We start from the raw sequence: 10,885 nt of genomic DNA on the forward strand, positions 1-10,885 counted from the left end.
AAAGGCTGACGTCACAGGGAAGTGTCCTTGCGTATGTGAGCATAGCAGGAGAGCCATCACTAGTATACCATGGGTAAAATGAAATGATGTTAACTGGCATACTGGGACTATGTAAATAAATTACACATGAGACACGAACACTAACAGATGTTGAATATGTTGACTATGTTCATTAGGTGGTGATGTAAAGGTGAACCCGATACGAGTTGGGTTCATCATTATAGTAATTGTAAAACGAGAATATTTTTGTCCTTAAAACTGAATCCAGACTAGACGACCTAATTGACTTGGAACTTGAGATTATTTACAAGTCACCCAAGCATTTTGTACTTTAGAAGCCTACATTTAGCCATACACATTCGCCTTTCTAGGTAAGTGCCCTACATATACAGAGAGTCGAGACAGTACCTAAACTAACGTCAGATTAATTAAGTGTTCTGTTGACAATCAGACTGGTTGACAATGTTGACGTGTTTTCAAAGTACCTCAAGACTTGAGCTCAAGATATTTTAAAGAGTGTGCCTGTAGTTACGGTTGATCAGTCCATTTTGCGGTTTAAATTACCGCAGCTAATATATCAGATATTAGACGGCAACAGCTCATAACTAGCGTACATGTGTATGTCCCGTTGACCAATATACCAGGTGTAGCTTGGCTTACATTGGTAGAGGAGTTTTGTCATGCCTAGGATGCTCTCGCAAAAATAACCATAATTTCATTCAAGGATATTATGCAAGGACAATCAACCAAACATAAATTATGCATGGTGACTCGTGAGCTTCATTAGTAAACTATATTGGCCCGCATTTGACTTTAAACATTCTTATTGGATTTACAAATCGAGATCTTTAATAGTTAGGAAGACCGAAATAGAGTACGTTTATTTTATCCATGACCGTAGAATAAAAAAAAAAGTATTGTATTCTGATGCTTTGAGTGTCTCATTTTAAACTTGGTGTTATAATAACGACGTAAATAGAGGTTTGCTCGGACTTAAGGACTTGAGGTTTTAACATTTTAAGAATACAAAATATCCATTCAGACCATATTTTTTCATATTGCTGAGCTACAAATGTACAATATGCTTTTCAACAGAACTAGTTTTCAACATTGTCAATGTCCCACGATAATAGAATAAATACGGTATAGATAGTATGAATGAAGTCCATGGTAAATCCGTCAACCCCGCAAACATAACCACCTGGATGAAAGAAGTGCTTTGACATGTTATTTCATGTTAAGAATCTTTATTTCCTAAGCACGTCTTGCGGTCTGAAGAGAATTGAATCACAGATTGATTGAATTGACGATCGCCTGGAGAGGAATGTCACATTTGTAATCGTAGCATAGGAACAACTTTTAGCTCATTACCTAGGTGGGTTTACACCCACCTAGGTATTCTTTTTTAGTCCATTCCTTCCGCTGGCAACAGAGACTCAGAGAGGGTTAAAGTATGAAACCCAAGTTGATGTCATGGAAAATTGTTTTGCCTTTGTTTACTAGAGGCTGTTCCTCTGTGGTAATAGTGTGTGTTAGAACCTGTGAGGGTTAATATTGTGGGCAGTCTCCGTGGGACTTGCAAAGAAAGTTTAGTAAAACCATAAATAACTGATGGCACCTCTGGGATAGCTGCTATGAGGAAAGTGGAATTTGTTTTTGTAATTCTTTAACATGTCTAACATCTGATGTTTGTTTGCAGCAGCTATTATCATGATGATGCTCAAATTGTTGAGCTGATTCAAGTGATTTAATGCTTGTGGGTGACAGTTTGGAATTATGTGCTGTGGTCCAGCTTTCTGAAAATAAGGACAAAATAACTTGTTGCAAGTATTTGTTCTTTGCTGTAGCTACTTCAATAGCTTTTCAGTCAGTGCCCCAAACATTTGTAGATTGGTCTTTGATTTGGATTATAAAATTTAAAGATGTCTTTTCCAAAATTGCACATATTTGCTAACAAATCGCGGCTTTGCAGCAATTGCAGGCATACTTGTAGTATGTCTTTTGAATTTGTACTCATTTTGTGGGACAGGGACAAATAGCATAATTTTGAGGTTTACTAAATACTTGCTAGCCCAGCCAGGGTACAATGACATGAACGATCTAGACCCAGGGTCTTTGATGTGAAAATAATGGCATATCCAGTGGAGTAGTTTTCACTTGGAAAATGTGTTTATACCCTCTATATCACTGAATCATGAAAAAAATAATAATACAAATTCATGTAGGCCTATACAAAATGTCCCAATTGAAAAATCGTGTACAGATAGGCCTAATACTGATATCAGAGACATGGCACACTAATTACCTAGGTGGGTTTACACAAACCTAGGTATTAGAATCAGTCGTGTTGTACTTCCGCTGGCAACAGAGACTCACCTATCATGGCCCAGTTCTTGAACCCCAATATATTTGTATATTCATTGAATAACCTTTGACAAATTTGGGTACAAAAAACTCATACTCTGTAACAAATTCAAAATGCTATGTCACTTGCACATATAATCATGGAAGTATACTATATAGTGAGCATGGTCAGAACAGAGATCAAAAGTAGAATCAGACTTGCAGCTGGAAGTTGATTCCCAATTGGAATAATAAAACCACCCCTTGCTGCAACCCAGTCACAACTCTAATTTCACTGACCTCCAAGCAGGTGATGTCAGCCACTTACTCCGATTTCACCATTCAGAAGTTCACTGGCGGTTGTCATGGTTGTTGTGGATATTATAATAATGTGCAGATGATGAGCATTGATCATGTTGATTACCTAGCTGGGGATTTACAACCCCCCCCCACCGAGCTAGGTACTGTTTTGCTATTCGATCTTTCTTTATCTGGGGGTTTACAACCCCCGAGCTAGGTACTGTTTTGCTATCCAATCTTTCTTTTTTCTTCTTCTTTCTGACAATAACTTCAAATTGCTTCTCCTCCTACATGTAATTGAGGTCAAAGGTCATTAAGAGGGCATTTCCGGTATTTAACCAAATACCTTCAAACTGCTTCTTCTGTCACATATTATATATAGTACAATGATGTCATTTGCATGCATCGGCTATACCACACGCCTATAACTTGCATACAGAATTGGGGTCAAAGGTCATTAAGGGGTAAAATCTTACAATTGTATTATCTGGATATCTGTAAGGGTATGGGGCTCAAAGTCGGTGACGACAAATCTCATGACCAGGGGAACGTTTTGCAGGGGTCAGGGCAAAGGTCATGCAGATGTGAAATTTTAGAAATGCATTTCCTGTACATCTGTAAGGAGTACGGCGCTCAAACTTGGTGACAACAAACTTAATGATCAGGGGAACATTTTGGGTCAAAGGTTATCTGGGGTTAAATCTTAGAATTCACTTTCTGGATACCTGCAAGGGGTATGGGGCTCAAATTCAGTGACAACAAATCTCATGATCAGGGAACATTTTGCAGGGTCAGGTCAAAGGTCGTATAGAGGTCAAATCTTAAAATGTCTTTTCCGGACATCTGTAAGGGGTACGGGACTCAAACTCGGTGACAACAAACTTGATGACCACGGAAACATTTTTGAACATTTTGCAGGGGTCAGGTCAAAGGTCATCTGGGGTCAAATTTTAAAATTGCATTTTCTGGACATCCGTAAGGAGAAAGGGACTCAAACTCGGCGACAACAAACAACATGACCAGGGAAAATTTTGGAAAATTTTGCAGGGTCAGATACCTCCACAACACCAACACGCCCCACCTAGGTTTGTGGTCTATGACCATCATTTGCCTCTAGTTTGATATTGTAAAGTTATGCTGTGTATATACGATCAACTGATGTACAAATATCCAGGCATAAGAATATGTTATATTTAGATATGTTCCTTCAAACAATATGCAACAATATGCAAGTAACACAAACAGTAGGCTTTCCCAACAATCTGCAATTAACATGTACCCTTACATCTTAGTGTAGCTTTTGAGAGTCCCGTTTAGTAAGTCTGTAATATCTACCATGAATAACAACCCCTCGTAATATCGAGAAAAACGCCGTAAAATATAAATAAATAACATTATATCTAACATTTCATTTGCTTCTATAAATACATTTCTTATTACGTGTATATCACTATATGTACAGGGTTTCTACGATTGATTGCTAAAGGGGCATCAGCTACAACTTTGCTAAGATTTAACAAATATGTCATTTACGATCTTGTTTACATCTAAACCCTTTTTACTTATTGAGGAAACAGCAAATGTTATTTGAACACATTGACACCTGAATTAACCTTTACAACGTAATAGATGTCAACATAAGACGACTACTGTAAAAATTACGAAATTGCGACAAACAAAATTCAAGGTTACATTAAATCTGTCCATCTCAACATGGATGTGTATGCAAACCCTGTGTTGATCAAGTGGAAATGATTAGTTCGGAATGGCATATTCCGCAACAGTATTGAATGTATTATAGCATTTTGTAACCTAACACAACTCAACATCTTTATGTTTGAAATGCGCCAATATGAGATTCATTTTAACTTAATGACACTAGGCTCAGGAGCAATGCAGGATTACTACTATTACACTACTATTACGCTCTCGGGCTTAATTAGTTCACTTAACACTTGGTGTCAAATCTGTAAAATGACACTTATGTAATGTGAAATACCTTAAAACGTTTAGTGGAATGAAACTTTTAGTAACTCTCCTAAAAGGCGTACACTTGCACATGTATAACTGTAAAAACATGGAGTGGCTTTTATTATTTCAGGTACATTTTATTAAAACACTCAAATAGCAGCCAAAATGGCTGAATTGCATGGTGAATTACAATCAAATTGATAAAGATAGGCAAATAATAATAAAATACATAAAAAGAAACTTGATTTATTGCACGATACATACTCAATGGAATTTTTTTAATGAACAGCCAAAGAATTAAAGGATAAAAAATAATATAGCTGTAGCTCATACTCAACCGTACTCACCCCAACACTATATCTCAAACACACCCCTGCACACACCTCACCACACCACTCCCATACCCATACACACCCACCAACATCCACTGATGCACTCCCACACTTACCATTGCACAAAAACTCAACCTAATAAAGATATCAATGTGACGGCATAATAAAAAGATATGATAATATGACAATATGACAGGAGAGGGAATTGCACTTAAGGGCTTGCACTACCAAATCACACCAGCCCCCTCCCATCCATCCATTCGCACAAAAATGATTCAAACCAAATCACTAGATGGACAGGAGAACACTAAGCATGATTCAGGAGTTCAGCCATGTATGGAACTGGGCTTTCCTTGAATCTTTTGGTTTTCCACCTGTAACTCTGGACTTTAGGGGGCTTTCTTAGAGTGATTGAGGATGAATAGTCAGTGGCAGGGAACCATCTGGAGAATTTTTCAGATGCATGTGCTTTGGATGCAAACTCCTTGCAAATCTACGGGAGTGTAGAGGCTCAAGATCCAGAGTGGCAAGGGAGTCGGAGTTTTGAATTCTCTCCAAACGGTCCTCCTGGCTCTGAGCGAGACCTGCATGCCATAAGGGGGCTGCATACTGGTCTCATATAACATTTGTAGACAGAGAGGGTTTCACCTGCGTTGAGACCTGCTTCTTTAAGTTTACGTAACATGAACATTTTTCCATTAGCTTTGGAATGCATATTGTCTACCTGGCCTTGCCATTTCAAATCATTTTGGATGATAACTCCCAGCAACTTGACTTTCTGGACTACTGCTAGGGAGTGCTCAGAGATGCGTAGATCAACATCCGGGGATTTTTTTACTAAAGTACACACTCATGGCTTGGCATTTACTTGGATTCAACTTATGTTTGTTACTGACAGACCACTCATGGAGAGATTCTAAACACTGCTGTACCTCAGAGACATCATCAATGGCTCTATTTTCACCTATTGTAAGGTCGTCAACATACTTCCAAACCTTCATTCTGTTGTCATCAAACTCAGTGAGTGCATCATTGATCATGCCTAAAAAGGCAATAGGACCAATGATAGTGCCCTGAGGTACACCACCATGTAATTCTATACCACGTGCCGATTCTAAAACGGCACTCGTATTCATCAGGTACCAAATATGCCACTAATTTAACGTAAATGCAAAGTTAATTCCACCAGTAAGCACATATTTCAGCTGTCCGTATTACTGGGTTACAGTAAAAAAACATTAAATTGAAATGAAATTTTGTCTGTTTGATGAATCTAACCGATAATGAGTGACTATTATATGTCACTCAATTGTTTATAAGATGAATTGTGTATCTTGAAACAGTAAAGCCGATTAGGTATTGGAACATCTAATAATATGGTTCATTAGGATTCACATGAGCATTACGACATGAGAGGTAATTGCATGTTATAAGAACATAAATCATGATAAGTCGGATTTCTTTTTGCGAGGCGATGACAAGAATGCAAAGCCAAGAAGAGTCTACTTCTCTGGTCGTATAATATATTATTAAGCAACTCGTGTTGTCCGGCCTTATTAACTCAACTGAAATGATTAACAGTTCGTACTACCTTAAAATTTGCTTTTTAGCAAGATCTTTAATAGTTATGAAGACCGAAATAGAGTACGTTTATTTTATCCATGATCGGGCTTAACTTAATTTGCGCCAAATCCTTAGAGTATAAAGAACTTATTCTATCCTGAAGCTTTGAGTGTCTAATTTTAAACTTAATGCTATAATAACGACGTGAATAGAGATTGCTTGTACTTCAGGGACTTGAGGCTTTAACATTTTAAGAATAGTAAGAATATAAAAAAAGTATAAGCTTCAGAACATTATCTCTGCATATAGCAGAGCTATTAAGTATACCATATTGCTTTCAACAAAACTATAGATAATAACAAATTCTCGATCATGAGAGGATGTACCTTCTGCGTCAGCGTTCTTTTCATAGAATAACACGATCGCGCGACCTGCATGAACGAATCTTGACCTTGCCTAGCAACGACCATGTGATTGGCCAATTCTCAAAAGCTGTGTTTGCGCCGTAAGCACCGGTCTTTGCGTAGTACGCTCGACGCAAATAACTGTGCGTACCCAAGTTGGCTCTCATGATCGAGAATTAAATATTTGGCTATAGTAATCAACATTGTCAATGTACCCCGATAGTAGAATAAGACCACAAAAAAGTGTTTGTTTGCTCAGACACGACCAACCTAAAAAATCAAATAACATCAAACACAAAGGAAGTCGACCTACCGACCCACTCCTTTCTACCCCATGTCTGTGCAAGCAAACACTTTGGGGTTTTTTTTGGCCTAAATATGGTATAAGACCATAGTCAAATCCGTTTACCCACCTGTATAAAAGAAGGGCTTTGACATGTTATTTTATGTCAAGAATCTGCATTTCTTAAATACGTCTTACGGGCTGAAGAGAATTGAATTGACCATCGCCTGGAGAGGAATGTCACACTATGTAATCGTAGCATAGGAACAACTTTGGCGACTGAATGAATATTACCGCATTTTAGACTTCCCATGTTCTACATATTATAGCTCATAGCTCATTTCATGATTTGATATTATAATGTTATGCTGTGTTATATAGCAAATGACTAATGTATATTCAGGTATAAGAATATGTTATACTATTATGTTCCTTCAAAAATTATCATGTATGCTTACATCTTAATCTAGATTTTGAGATTTAACAAGTCTGTAATCTACCATGAATAACAGTGCCTCGTAATATCGAGAAAAAACGCCGTAAAAATATAAGTATTAATAACATATACATCTACTATGATGAAATACATTTCTTAGCATATCGCTCTATGCACAAATTTAAATTTTAAATAAATCTGTTATTTAAGATATTGGTTACATCTAAACCTGTTTTGTTTATTGAGAAAACCCGAGAAACACCTGCGTTAACCTTAATCATAGACCATTAGATGTCGACATATTAAGACTGTAAAAATTACTGAATTGCAACAAACGAAATTCAAGGTTTTAACCGAATTAAATTTGTCCATCTCAACATGAAGGTGTATGCAAACCCTATGTTAATTAAGTGGAAATGATTTAGTTTGCAATAGCAGGTTCCACAACAGCATGGAATGTATTACAGCATTTTGTAACCTAACACTACTCAATTATAAACACAGCCAAAAAAGAAAGTCTCCAGTAGTTCCATCCTCATTTAATCAGATTCTGATGAGTTTATGGCAAAATAATTTATATAATAATTTTCTATACACTCTCCTTCGAAGATTGATACCAAATTTGATATCAAAAGTTTAATCATTCGTTCAATTTTAAAAATGACATAGGGAATTGTATCACGTAGCAGAGCTAGCGTGAGTGTCAAGAATTACGTCGCCTGAATAGGCCGGCAGGTTAAAGGTTTGGCCATGCATATCAAAATGCAAATCAAATACCCCGCTCTTTCAATTGTGCGCAGGCAAGGGTACAATGATTCCTGTACGGGCATGCTTCAGGCCACATAATAAGCTGATACCATGCATTGATTTTTGCGTGGTCAATTCGTAATTTGTCATTTTAAAATTGCACGAATTTCCAAACAACGGCTCCTTTGCTCATGATGATTAAACTTTTGATATCAAATTTGGTATCAATCTTCGCAGGAAAGTGTATAGAAAATTATTATATAAATTATTTTGCCATAAACTCATCAAAATCTGATTAAATGGGGATGGAACTACTGGAGACTTTCTTTTTTGGCTGTGTTTATTTATGCTTGAAAGGCGCCAATATGAGATTCATATTTACCATGTTAACTTAATGACACTCGGCTCAGGTGCAATGCAGAATCACTGATTCACTGCTATTTTATTACACTGGATCTAAAACGACACTTATGTTATGTGAAATGCCTTAAAACATTTAGTTGAAAGAAACTTACTCTCCTAAAAGGTGTACACTTGAACATAATTGTGAAAACATGGAGTAGCTTTACCACGTGGCGATTCTATAAGGTCACTCGCATTCATCATATATATATGCTAATATTTTGACGTCACTGCAAAGCGAATTCTACCAATAAGCACATATTTCAGCTGTCCGTATTACCCTGTTACAGTAAACAATCATTAGAGTGATATGTGTATGTTTGATGAACCTATCCGGTAATATCTGTCACACAATTGTAAATAATATGAATACCTTAAAATAGTTATGTATCTTGAAATAGTAAAGACGATTGGGTATTTGGAACATCTTATTCATTTGGATCCACATGAACATTAAAGCATGAGAAAGAATAGCGTGTTATAAGCATATAAACCATGATAACTAGGATTTCTTTAGCGCGGCAATGACAGGAATGCAAAGTCATGCTAACGAGTCTACTTCTCTGGTCGTAAAAAAAATATAATTTGACAATTCATGTAATGTATAGACATGTTTTCAATTCTTATCTCACTGAAATTCCCTTTAATTGAATTGTTTCATGAATTTATAGTTATTGCGATCGCACACGCACCCCGACACACCCCACACACCCCCACAGATAGCCACCGTCGCAACACATTATACACTAATTTTTCTAGTAATGGGAGTGTAGCTTTAGCTACCGTACAAAATCCCGAGACTTTGATAACGAAATACATTTCATAGCATATCGCTATATGCACAGCACAAGGTTTTGTACGATTTATTATTTAAGGAAAACCGCATTGCTAAAGGGGCATCAACTAAAATATTTGCTAAAATATTTAAATTTTACAAATCTGTTGTTTAAAATATTGGTATACATCTAAACCTGTTTTGTTTATTGTGGAAACACCAAATGTTATTTGAACACACTGACACTTGCGATAACATTTACAGCGTGTAATAGATAGATGTCGACATAAGACAAGAACAGTAAAGGTAGTGAATCACAACAAACGATATTCAAGGTTGCATAACCAATTTAAATATGTCCAATTTGACATGAATGTGTATGCAAACCCTATCTTAGAGATTATTAAATGGAATTTTAATCAAGTGAAAATCTTAAGTTCGGAATGACAAATTCCACAACAGCATTGAATGTATTAAAGCATTATGTAACATAACACTGCACTACCAAATATATTTATGTTTGAAAGGCGCCAATATGAGATTCATATTAACTTAATGACACTCGGCTTAGGAGCAATGCAGAATTACTGCTATTACACTAAATCTTTTTACGCTCTCGGGCTTAATTAGTGCACTTAAACGCTGGATGTCAAATCTGTAAAACGACACTTATGTAATGTGAAATGCCTTAAAACATTCATTAGTGGAAAGGAACTCAGCTACTCTCATTAAAGACGTACACTTGAACATGGAGTAGCTTTACCACGTGGCGATACTATACGGGCATTCTTATTCATCAGGTATAAATATGCCACTACTTTGTTTGACGTCAATGCAAAGCGAATTCTACCAATAAGCACATAATTTCAGCTGTCCGTATTACCGTGCTACAGTACACAATCATTTGATGGAAATGTGTATGTTTGGTGAACCTACCCGGTAATATCTGTCATACACTTGTAAATAATATGAATACCTAATTAGTAAAGAGGATTAGGTATTTGGAACATCTTTATTAATTATTCAATTGGATTCATATGAACATTACAGCATGCGACAGAATAGCATGCTATAAGCATAATAATAAACCATTATTATAAACTATTATTATTAGCGCGGCAATGACAGGAATGCAAAAGCCATGCTAACGAGTCTATACTTCTCTGGTTGTAAAAAATATAATTTGACAACTTATGTAATATATAGACATGTTACCTCACTTGAAATTCCCTTTAATTCCATTTTATAAGCAAAGGAACCAAAATAGGATTGACAGATGCATTGACCTGATATTGAGCACTTAAAATTTATTTTTAATAGAATATCTTT

Source organism: Amphiura filiformis, chromosome 1, assembly GCF_039555335.1.
Source record: "Amphiura filiformis chromosome 1, Afil_fr2py, whole genome shotgun sequence".
Classification (NCBI taxonomy): Eukaryota; Metazoa; Echinodermata; class Ophiuroidea; order Amphilepidida; family Amphiuridae; genus Amphiura; species Amphiura filiformis.